This window comes from Bubalus kerabau, chromosome 1, assembly GCF_029407905.1.
Source record: "Bubalus kerabau isolate K-KA32 ecotype Philippines breed swamp buffalo chromosome 1, PCC_UOA_SB_1v2, whole genome shotgun sequence".
NCBI classification, from domain to species: domain Eukaryota; kingdom Metazoa; phylum Chordata; class Mammalia; order Artiodactyla; family Bovidae; genus Bubalus; species Bubalus kerabau.
In genome coordinates this window covers 13,222,365-13,235,036 of record NC_073624.1, presented here as the reverse complement: position 1 = coordinate 13,235,036, position 12,672 = coordinate 13,222,365, and the positions used below count along the sequence as shown (strand labels likewise).

Here is a 12,672-nt window from a genome sequence, read left to right as displayed (position 1 = left end):
CATCTCTGCTCATGCCTCCCCTAGGGCCTCCCTGCCTTGGCCCTGGCTCCAGACAGCTCCCTCAGTCCCCACCACCTCCACGAAAGAGCAGGACCAGACAGGGTGTCTGTCTTGTCTGTGGGCAGCAGAGGGCACGTGGGACGCAAGGAGCATCTCTGGAGGGGAACCCGCGGCCCTGACCCAGACACAGCTCCATGGTCCTGCTAGACCATCACCAGGTCACCGGAGTGCTTCCTGCTGGCCCAGCCTCCTGGAGGAGATGCTGCAAGACCCCATGTCCTCTCTGGTCATAAATGAGATCAGGATGAGGGCTCCCTGCCTTCCAGGAGCTCACCACCCGTGCGGCCAGACGACGGCCCAGTGCCTGCAGCCAATGGGGCCCACGCCGCATGCTCAGAGGACGAGGTGCCAGATCAGGCTGGGTGGCCAGGTGAGCTTGAGCTTCACTGACCACTGGTAGGATTAGACCATAAAGAAGGGCACTGGAGGAGACAGAGGGTGAGAGGGTTTGAGCAGGAGTGATGACCTCCTTTCTCCACCTATGGGCACAGTCGCCAGCCAGCCCAGTCCTCTAGGCCTGGCTGAGCCAGGAGGCCTGTGGGGGGTGAGAAGCTGCTGATGCAGGGGGGCAGCGAAACGAGCGGGCCACCCGCCACCTGGGTGGTAACCAGGGCACCCAGCCAAGGCCACGCGGGTCCCCCAGCTGACCTCTCCCCACTGCCAAGGCTGAATCAAGAGCCGCCCTCAGGAGGTCTTGTCTGCCAGGAAGACTCGCCAGCCTGGGAGCACAAACCTGTCTGTGTCAGGGAAAGAGGGGGAGGTCCAGACCCTGGGGACACTGCCTGTGAGCTGATCTCGCTAAGCCCACGGTCCAGCACCACGCCCCTTCTCAAAGCTTCCCAGGGGAAGGTATTCTGCAGGCAGTCCAATGGACGCGTGACAGTCCTACTCCACATCTAACCAGAGGCAGTCATGCTGCAGCTGTGAACAGCAGAGACGCGGTCACGGGCTGGGAGTCGAGGAGCCAGGTTGCAACCTGGCAGCTCCACAGACAAGCTCTGGGGGCTCACTGCTCACTTCCCTCCGGACCCTCACACGGCCTCCTCATCTAAAACCTGGGCCCTGACGGCATAGGCTCATCATTCAAATGTGTCCAGATTGTACAGACTTGGGAACAGACCTGAACTCTGGCTCGACCACAGCTCTCTGGAGCTCAGTCTCCCTGTTAATCAAACAAGCTCCCGGCCCACAAGAAGAGCCCACTGCCAACAGTTCAGGGACAGAGGGCAGACAGGGTGGAGGTTCTTGGGGCCCCTAGGCTAAGCGAGGTGCCGGTGGGCATGGTGCCGGCAGTGGGGGAGCCGATGGGGACCCTTTGGTCAGCATCCGGGATCCGGTTCTCCTGCTGCTCCAGCCCAGCCCTCGTAAGGGCAGCAGCCCATCACTTCTGTGTCTCTTTTCCCGCTAGATTCTTAGCATCACAGAGGAGGGGACTGCACCTCCCTTCGGGTCTGCATCCCCAGTCCTGGCATCTCTGTGTCAAATGAATGAACAAGTCTGCCAGCAAAAGCTGATGACTCTGTTTTCAAACTAGGTTGGAATCCAGCCCCTTCTCCCCCAACCATCACCATCACAGTTCAAGCTACCACCTTCCCTGGCTGAATTCCCTGCTCTGAGTCCATTCTCTACACAGCAGCCACTGTGCTGCTATTAAAACTCAAGCCCCCTCCAGGGGCTCCCACCTGCCTGCCTAGAAAGTGTCCAAATCCCTACAACAGCCCAGAGGCTCCCCCAGGATCTGTCCACCTATCCCCAGCTCAGTCCGTCCCTCACCCCACACCACCAACCTTTGAGGCTCTGAGCTTTTGTTGGATGTGCCAGGCCTTCCCACCTCAGGGTCTTTGTATGTCCTGTCCTCTGCTCAGAGACCCTCGAGGCCCACTCCCTCACCTTCACGTCCCAAAGGCAACTTTGGCTCAGCTGCCACTAGAGGGGGGACATGTTCCCTAAACACCCCACTGAAAGCTGGGTGTTTAGCTTTGGGTTCCCCAAACCCCCCAACTGCCCGTCTACCCCCGACTCCCAACAGGAGGAAATCTCCTGTTTATACCTAAAACTAGGAAAAGTGCTGCACAGAGCGAGCACTCAGTAAATGCTGCTAAATGAATGACCCGATACTGGTCACATCTTCTGCAGAAAAAGTGAGTTAAATTTTAAGTGCAAATAGGGGACTTTCCCGGTAGTCCAGTGGTTAAGACTTCTTTCCCTCCAACGCAGGAAGGTGTGGGTTTGATCCCTGGTCAGGGGAGCGAAGATCCCACATGCCTCACAAGCAAAAAACCCCACCTAAAGGAGAAGCAACATTGTAACAAATTCAATAAGACTTTAAAAAACAGGTCCACATCCAAAAAAATATTTTTTATGGCTGATACACATTGTTGTAAGGTAGAAACCAACACAACACTATAAAGCAATTATCCTCCAATTACAAATAGAAAAAATAATTAAAGAAGAAACAAATATGCAGATAATCCACCTTCGATGAGTCTGGCATTGTTCTCAAAGTGCTCTCCTAGCCTGGTCTCATTTGAGCCTCTCAGTTCAGTTCAGTTCAGTTGCTCAGTCGTGTCCGACTCTTTGTGACCCCATGAATCGCAGCACGCCGGACCTCCCTGTCCATCACCAACTCCCGGAGTTCACCCAGACTCACGTCCATTGAGTCAGTGATGCCATCCAGCCATCTCATCCTCTGGCGTCCCCTTCTCCTCCGGCCCCCAATCCCTCCCAGCATCAGTCTTTTCCAATGAGTCAACTCTTCGCATGAGGTGGCCAAAGTATTGGAGTTTCAGCTTTAGCATCATTCCTTCCAAAGAAATCCCAGGGTTGATCTCCTTCAGAATGGACTGGTTGGATCTCCTTGCAGTCCAAGGGACTCTCAAGAGTCTTCTCCAACACCACAGTTCAAAAGCATCAATTCTTCGGTGCTCAGCCTTCTTCACAGTCCAACTCTCACATCCATACATGACCACAGGAAAAACCATAGCCTTGACTAGACGGACCTTTGTTGGCAAAGTAATGTCTCTGCTTTTCAATATGCTATCTAGGTTGGTCATAACTTTCTTTCCAAGGAGTAAGCGTCTTATAATTTCATGGCTGCAGTCACCATCTACAGTGATTTTGGAGCCCAGAAAAATAAAGTCTGACACTGTTTCCACTGTTTCCCCATCTATTTCCCATGAAGCGATGGGACCGGATGCCATGATCTTCATTTTCTGAATGTAGAGCTTTAAGCCAACTTTTTCACTCTCCTCTTTCACTTTCATCAAGAGGCTTTTTAGTTCCTCTTCACTCAGGACAGAAGCAAATCCAGATTTCCATGGGGCCTGAAGCATCTGAAAACTGGGGGGCTTTCTTTGAGAAAAGGAAATTAGAAACAAACACAGAACTAGGTTCAGACCTGCTGGAGGTGAGGGTGGCTCCTTCTCTTGATGGTGGTCACGGCTCCACAGGTGGACACATGGACACGTGGACTCTTCACCTACCAAACTGTCCACTTCAAGTACGTGTCGTTTATTGCACGCCAATCAGATTTCAATAAAGTTATTTTAAACTTTTAATTAAAACTAAAAAGTTTCGGGAACTCCCATGGTTAGGACTCCATGCTTTCACTGATAGCTGCTGTTGTTCAGTCGCTCAGTGGTGTTCGACTCTTTGCAACCCCATGGACTACCGCACGCCAGGCTTCCCTGTCCTTCACTGTCTCCCTGAGTTTGCTCAAACTCAGGTCCATCGAGTCGGTGATGTCATCCAACCATCTCATCCTCTGTTGCCCCCTTCTCCTCTCACCTTCAATCTGTCCCGGGATCAGGGACTTTTCCAATGAGTCGACTCTTCACTGCTAGGGCCCAGGTTCAACCCCTGGTCGGGGAATTACGATCTTGCAAGCCACACAGTGCGGCCAAATAAATAAAAGGAATTTTAAACATAAATAAATTAAAACTTTAGGCACCTGGAAGGGGCCCAGGCAGGTGAGGGCCCTGAAGCGTGAGCCTCACTGACTTCACTGGAAATGCACATGCCCCACAGAAGTGCAGGCAGATGGAGCATCTCACCCAGGTGGGCACCAGCAGATGCAGGGTTAACGCCTGGGTTCGAGTCCTGGCTCAGCCACTTGAAAGTGGCTCAGGGCCTGGGAAAGAAGGTGCTCCGACTGCGGGAGGCCACTCCCAGCCTGGGAGGGCCTCCTGGCCTGGACATAGTGGCACATCCTTCACTGCTGTGTGTGCTCAGTCATGTCCAACTCTGTGCGACCCCACAGACTGCAGCCCACCAGGCTCCTCTGTCCATGGGGTTTCCCAGGCAAGAATACTGGAGTGGGTTGCCATGCCCTCCTCCAGGGAATCTTCCCAACCCGGAGATCGAACTTGCGTCTCCTGTATGACAGGTGGATCCTCTACCACTGCATCACTTAGGAAGCCCTGTTAAACAGCAGCCAGGAGGCCCCTGCCCACCCCTGGCTGAGACCGTTTCTCCCCACATCACAGAGACCCCCCAGGTCCTGAAGACAGAGCCCTACCCAGCTCTAGAACCACCTGTGTCTCTGCTACAGGGTCCAGGAGCTCTGCCTCCAGACAGGCCTCCTGGCCCTGGGCCAGCAGTAGGGCCAGAGGAGCCAGACCCAGGGGTCCAAGGCTGGCTCGGCTGTCTTTGTGCTTTTCAAGTTATGCTTCTCTCCTTCCGGGGAGATTCGCCCTCCTCTCCCTGGCCGGCCCCTCTCAGACCGTACCCCAGCCAGGCTCCTTGTGCTGGTCAGCAGTGGAGGATCCTGGGGTGGCAGTGGAGCCCCAGGTTTCTCTGGGTGTCTGGAACCGAGGGGGACAAGCAGCTTCCTTCCTGCAGCCTGAGGATCTCCCGAGGTCAACCCGGCCGTTCTACTGCCTCCAGACCAGCTGGCACCTGCTCCAGACTCCAGACTTTATACAGACATAGGGAACTGCTGTAGTTCCTTTCACTCTTGTGATAATAGTGGCAATAGTGATGAACACTCGTGGAGCAAACAGGCATCCGTACAAATGCACAGTGAAGACGGTAACTGCTCTATACGCGTTCACACTTTTGCCCTCCTGTAGCAGCTGTTCTATCTTCCATTCCAGCTGCAGGGAGATCGAGGTACAGAGAGGTTTACAAGCTTGTTTACGTCAGAGGCCAGCAAGTGGTTGAGATTCAGATCCAGGCAGTCTGGTTCTCTCTGTCTCTCTTTGTTTTGTTTTGTTTTGGCCACACCATGCGGCATGCGAGATCTAAGCTCCCCGACCAGGGATCGAACCTGCATCCACTACATTCGGAGCAGGGAGTCCTATTCACTGGACCACGCAGCGAAGTCCCTAGAGCCTCTCTCTTAACTTCTCTTTAACATGAGAGTGAGAGGACCGACCAGGTGGCCCCAGGGGTCCTGTGTAGCCTAAGTGAGAAGAAACTAAGGCCCAGAGAGGGGACGTGATTTATTCAAAGTCACATGGTTTATTACTGACCCAGGGCCATGGAACATCCGTTTTCTAAGGCCACACCCAGGGCTTCACAATGGCTCCTTTTCCCCACGGATGGTCTGGGAGTTGCTCGAGACCATTCTACTCCACCTCTCTGAACCAGTTCCCCCACCGCCACCCCAGGCCTCTGCGTGAAGTAAGTCCTTAGTGATGGCTCGCTGTCCCTTGCCCTGACCCTGCCCGGGCCCTGCAGGGACAGCCAACAATCTGGACCAAGAGCCCGCCCCACTGCTTACAGTCTCTCCTGGACAGTGGCCCCCAGAGATGTGGGAGCCAACGTGCCTGAGCTTATGGGACGCCAGGAGGACCCCGGAGCCTGGGCAGCAGAGAGAGACAGGGAGTGTGCAGAGCTGCGAAGCCACAGAGAAGGCAGCGGAGAAAAGCAACAGCAGAGGGAGCGTAGTAGGAAATCCAGATGAGCCAGTGGGAAGATAAGAGACCTGCACCCTGTCCCAGCTCTGCCACCAGATGCAAACCCCCTCCAGGGGCTGAGATCACAGACGGGGGCAGCAGGAGGCCAGCTTGGACCAAGTGGAGGCCAGCTGGGCAGCTGGGCATTGCAGTCTGGCAGTGACCTTGGCCAACCCCAGAGAGAGTCTGGGTGGGGCTGGAAAGGACACCCCACCAGAAGGTGGCCCATGTGTCAGAGAACATGTGCCCAAAGCCCCCACCCAGCTCACACCCATGACCCCACCATCCATGGGCGAAGATGGCCATAGGGATTGACCCTCAGGCTAAAGGTGGGGTGCTCCCAATGCAGAGGCCACACCAAGTGACCACCCCCTACTCTGAAGCCCACAGCCAGAGTCACACGTATTCTGCCAGTCACCCCAGGCTTTTCCTCAGTCACACGTGAACCTTTATCCCATCTGCAAATCCTATCTGGGACAGGTCTCTTGTGTGTCTCATCCCCTCCCTGCACCAGCCCTCCCCCCGGGCCATCAACATGTTCAAAGTTTATGTCCATTAAGAAAGGTCGAAAAGACAGTTGTTTTTGCTAATATTGATAATACAGTCCTGTTAGAACTAGTTTTCTAGTCAAAGCTATGGTTTTTCCAGTAGTCACGTATGGATGTGAGAGTTGGACCATAAAGAATGCTACAGGCTGAAGAGTTGATGCTTTTGAACTGTAGTGCTGGAGAAGACTCTTGAGAGCCCCTTGGACAGCAAGGAGATCAAACCAGTCCATCATAAAGGAAATCAGTCCTGAGTATGCACTGGAAGGACTGATACTGAAGCTGAAACTCCAATACTTTGGCTACCTGATGTGAAGAACTGGCTCACTGGAAAAACCTTGATGCTGGGAAAGACTGAGGATGGGAGAAGGGGATGACAGAGAAAGAGATGGTTGGATGGCATCGCCGACTCGATGGACATGAATTTGAGCAAGCTCTGGGAGTTGGTGATGGACAGGGAAGCCTGGCGTGCTGCAGTCCATGGGGTGGCAAAGAGTCGGACACGACTGAGTGACTGAACTGAACTGAAAACTAGTTTTCAAAATTGAAAAGGGCATGAAGCAAAGGGAGATATTCAGCAGAGTCCTCACAGGGAGGGAGCTCTTTAGAGGAGCTGACATTTCACTCTTGCAGGGGGTGGCTGCGGAGGAGGCCACCCCTTCCCCCCCGCCATGCACATGGCCTGGCCTGGGGGCTGCTCTGGCCAGGGGTCAACTGAAGCTATAAACACCTGCAGCTGGAGGAGAAGGCTATTTGTGGAGAAGACACTTTTCAGGCCTGACATCCAAGCTGTCACCACCATTGTCCCTGGAGGGCTCTGGGACTTCTGGTGAAATCCAACCCCATCTTCAAGGCCACCGCCAGGTGGGCATGCCCACTCCCGCCTCCAGGCCTGGTGCACAGGCTCTGTGGCTCCCTGGGCTCAAGTCATCTGAGCTCCTCCAAGGCAGGGAAGGGGTCCCCCCTCAAGCGCTGCAGCCCACATTGTTCACTGGGCACCTCTAGGCCCGGCAGTGACACCGAAGACCATGCCTTCTTTCAACAAGAGCGTGAAAAGGTGCTCAACATCGCTAACCTTAGGGAAATGCAAATGAAACCATGAGATACCACCTCACACCCGCTAGAATGGCTATTGGGGAAAAACGAAAAATAAGTATTGCCAAGGATGTGAAGAAATTGAAACACTTGTACGTTGCTGGTAGAATGTGAACTGGTGCAGCCACTGTGGGAGATGGTCTGGTAGCTCCTCAAAAAGTTAAACAGAATCAGCATACGATCCAGCAATTCCATCTCTAGGTGCACACCCCGAATAACTGAAAGCGGGTCTTAAAGAGCTATCTGTACACCCATGTGTACACTATTCACAATATCTGGAAGGCAGAAATACCCACACATAAATTAGTAGCTTAAATGGATCAATAAGATGTGGTCCAGCCATACAATGGAATTCAATGGAATTATTCAGCAATTTAAAAAAAAAAAAAGAACGAAGTTCTGACCCAGGCTGCAACATGGATGAACCTTGAAGGTGCTGTCCTGAGAGAAATACTTGAGACACAGAAGGGCAAGGACTGTATGATTCCACTACTGTGAGGTACCCAAAATGTTGTTGCTATTGTTTAGTCACTAGGTCATGCCCAACTCTTTGCAACTCTGTAGACAGACTTCCCTGTCCTTCATTATCTCTCGGAGTTTGCTCAGACTCATGTCCATTGAGTCAGTGATGCCATCCAACCATCTTATCTCTATGTCACCCCCTTCTCCTCCTGCCCTCAATCTTTCCCAGCATCAGGGTCTTTTTTAATAAGTTGGCTCTTTGCATCAGGCAGCAAAAGTATTGGAGCTTCAGGTTCAGCGTCAGTCCTTCCAATGAATATTCAGAGTGGGTTTCCTTTAGGATTGACTAGTTTGATGTCTTTGCTGTCCAAGGGACTCTCAAGAGTCTTCTCCAGCACCACAGTTTGAAAGCATCAATTCTTCAGCACTCAGCTTTCTTTATGGTCCAACTCTCCCATCCACACCTGACTACTGGGAAAACCATAGCTTTGACTATGCAGATGTTGGTTGGCAAAGTGATAGCTCTGTGTTTAATACACTGCCTAGGTTTGTCATAGCTGTACCCAGAATAGGCAAATTCATCAAGACAGAAAATAGATTAGAGGCCATCAGGGCCTGGGGGGAGGGAGGAACGGGAGTTACTATTTAATGGGTACAGTTTCTGTTGGGAAGAAAGAAAAAGTTCTGGAGATGTCCGTGAGGGTGGTTGCCCGACACTGTGCATGTGCTTAATGCCGCTGAGCTGCGCACTTAAAAAGGGTCAGAATGGTACATGTTAAGTTCTGTGTATTTTCCCACAATAAAATATATGATGAGTTGGCTGTTCATATGAGTAATGTGAGTATATGTGTAATATATGAGCAATAAAATGAAAATATATGAGTAATAAATAAAACTAACCCCCCCAAAGGTAGTATTATTACTCTCCCCATTTCTCAAATAGGGAAACTGAAGCTGAGAAGAGGCCCCTGGACAGAGTGGATGTGGGCAGAGGTGCCCATCATCAAGCCTCCAGACACAGGAGGCCAAGGCCCCAGGCCGGATGAGGGAGACACACAGCACAGGGCGGCGGAGGGTCCAAGATCACAAGGAAGCGGGCAGAAGTGGACTGAGGCTTCCTGACCTGTGCCGTCCCTGCAGTGACCAGAGCCCCACCCAGGTCCAGCCCATGCCCTGCCTCTTGCAAGCTAGTGATTCACCTCTGATGAGGGCTTCCCAGGCGGCGCTAATAGTAAAGAACCCGCCCGCCAATGCAGGAGACCTACGAGACGCAAGTTCATCCCTGAGTGGGTAAGATGCCCTGGAGGAGGGCATGGTCACCCACTCCAGTATTCTTACCTGGAGAATCCCATGGACAGAGGAGCCTGGTGAGTCTCAAAGAGTCAGACACAACTAAAGCAACTTAGCATGCATGCATCTCAGATGGGCCCAGATCACAGTGCTTTGCCCAGATCCCCAGGGATACCCCCAAACACACACGGCTAGTCTCCACCTCTGGGCCAAGGATCACTCCCTTCAGCCCTCCTCCACCCAGCCAAGCTCCACTTCCTCCCAGAAAGCTCCCAAGGTAAGCCAGCCCCGGGCTGACTCCTCTACCCAACATAAGTGCCATCCATTTTCTTTAAAAAGATGTTCCTCCGGCATCTCCCTCAACCATGAAGCTGGCGAGAACAGAGACCACGGCCCCAGCCTGGCCTGGTCCTGGATAAGAGGCAGGTGCTGGATAAGAACCACGCGACAGCTAACAGGCCACAAGGCACCCAGGGAGACCCGGGAGAAAGAGGGGTGGCGGGGAGGGCAGACACTTGGGAGATTCGGAGCCGAGTCCAAGAAGGCGAGGGGCCTGGTGGGCAGAGAGAAGGAAGGACAGGAGCAAGACAGCAGCCGGAGGGAGAGTGAGGCCACTGGGGCCAGACTCACCTCCCGCCACCTGCCCATGGGGCCAGATCCAGGCTGGGCAAGGAGGTCAGAGTGACCAGCAGCGCCAGGGTGAGGGTCACACCATGACGGGGCAAAAACAAAGGCTGCTGTGAGCTGGGGAAGGGGAGCCCCGGCCCAGGGGAGGCTCGGCATAGACAGGTCCCTGCACCCGAGTGTCACCTGCACATCTGTCTGACCCTAATCGGTAGCCCTGCTCTGGGTGTGCGTGGGCTGGGCTGGGGGCAGGCTTGAACCCCCATCCTCAGAGACTCCAGGTCTCAAATATTCCTCTGGGCATTTTGTTCTTCCTGCCTGAGAAGCCAGCTGCCCACCTGGAAGCCAGGTTGAGGCCTCTGGATGCAGGGTGGGGGGTTAGCGGGGGAGGGGAGGAGCCCTCTAGGGTGCCCAGGGCTCAGGTCGGGCGGGGGCACAGAGGGTGGTAAGAGTGGGTCCGGGAGCCGAAGAGGGCGGTGAGCAGCCCGAGGTCTGAGTCAGCTTGGCAGCAGATCCCTCTCCCCATCCCCCTGGGCCTGGGGCCCATCCCACACGCTGGCCTGAGCTCAGAGTTATATATACACTCCAGCTGGGCCACTCACTCGGGCAGAGAGCCCTGTCCACTCCCCGGCGAGGCCCCGCCTTGGCTCAGCCCCCGCGCCTGTAAGAGGAGACAGGGAGCTGGGAGAAGCCAGCGTCTGGGTCTGGGCCCCGGGCAGGATGTGTACCCGAGGAGGACAGGTGCTGTGGGGGCTGGGTCGGTCACCAGACTCTGCAGGGAGGGGCGAAGGCCCCCCCTCCTCCGGTCCCCCTGCCCAGAGCCTGACCCACCTGAGCCAGGGCCAAGCGGGAGCTGAACTGGCTTCAAAGAGCTCACCAGGGCCACTTGGGGTGACAGGGAGCCCTGAGCAACACCCCCCAGCCCCCAGTTACTACCTGAGCGACTCGGGGACTCAGTCTCTCTGAGCTTCTCTTTCTTCGTCTACAGAGGCTGTAACCCCTCCCTACTCACCCCTCCCCACCAAAGACAGTCACTATGAGACTCTGGCCTCCTAGGCCCATCTCCTCTCTTCCTCCTCCTGGATGGCCCCCCAACCCCTCTCTTCCTCCTCCTGGGTGACCCCCCCACCACCCTCAGCCCCTCTCTATCTCTGGGCACACAGGAAGGAGGGCCACAAAGGACACCAGCAAGACCTGCACTGTGGGCCAGATGCCGTCTTCATCTCTCTTCCCCCACCCATCGGCTCCCCTCCTGCCAAAGAGAATTCCACCCCCGGGCCTGCTGAAAGTGTGCCTGCCTTTCCCAAACCCTGCCTCAGTCGCATTGCCAGGGGACTAAGCTCAAGTCTCCCAACCCCGATATCTCTCTACGTGAATACAGATAGAAATAGCCACCCATAACGTCTGTCAGTCTGGTTGACGCTATGGTTTTGCCAGTGGTCATGTATGGATGTGAGAGTTGGACTATAAAGAAAGCTGAGTGCTAAAGAATTGATGCTTTTGAACTGTGGTGTTGGAGAAAACTCTTGAGAATCCCTTGGACTGCAAGGAGATCCAACCAGTCCGTCCTAAAGGAAATCAGTCCTTCATTGGAAGGACTGATGCTGAAGCTGAAACTCCAATATTTTGGCCACCTGATGTGAAGAACTGACTCATTTGAAAAGACACTGATGCTGGGAAGGATTGAGGGCAGGAGGAGAAAGGGGATGACAGAGGATAAGATGGTTGGATGGCATCACCAACTCAATGGAGTTGAGTTTGGGTAAACTCCAGGAGTTGGTGATGGATGGGAGGCCTGGCGTGCTGCGCTTCCGAACGGAACTGAACGACTGAAAAAAATGAAGGGTTTACCCAAACGTCCATCAACTGAGTCAACAGCTATGCACTACGGGGTCCATCCATATGACAGAACGTGACTGAGTCTTCAAAAGGAAGGAGGTTCTGACACCCACTACGTATGACGTGGAGGAATCTCAAGGACACGACGGTCACTGAAACAAGCTGGACACAGGAAGACAAGCATTGTGTGATCCCACTTACGTGAGGTCCATAGAGGAGTCACAGCCACTGAGGCAGAAAGTGGATGGCAGGTACCAGGGGCCAGGGGCTGGGGGTGGGGGGGAGTGGCAGGTGAGTGTTTAAGGAGGACAGAGTTTCAGTTTGGGAGGATGAGAAAGTTCTAGAGATGGATGGTGGGGATGCTCACACACCGTGTGAATGTACTTAATTTCACTGAACTGCACGCTGAAAAATGGTTAAAACGGTCAATTTGATGTTCCATATACTTTACCACCATACACAAAGGAACAGCTGGTCCACAGCGGCCCTCAAACACTGTCCGCTGGCTCTCCACGGTTTGCAGTCCCTTGGGGTCTTCCCCACACGGCAGTGACCTCAGCTTCCTCCCCACACTGAGCGCCTCTGCCCACCTGTGTTTGCCAAGCCCTCTGTCCCTTGAAAGCAGGAAGAGGAATCCTGCCAGGTGCCCAAGAACCCATCACAGTCCCACCAGGGACCTGCCAGCTCTCCAGCCACCCACCTGCCCCTCCCTGTATGCCCTGCCCTCTTCTCACCCTCATCCCTCAGCTCATGACCTGCAGGCACCCCACTCTCCAACTGAGCAGTGGGAAGCACCCCGGCTACCAGAGACACTTCCTCCCCAGCTCCATGGGCAAAGCCTCCATGAAGCATCCCCACCT

At 54.2% G+C, this 12,672-nt stretch overlaps 1 protein-coding gene across 5 annotated transcripts in view; it reads right to left on the bottom strand.

Annotated features, from left to right (window-relative positions):
* TEAD4 (TEA domain transcription factor 4) overlaps window positions 1-12,672 on the bottom strand; it is a 63,615-nt gene that overhangs the window by 16,873 nt on the left and 34,070 nt on the right. The gene's annotated exons all lie outside the window — the stretch shown is intronic.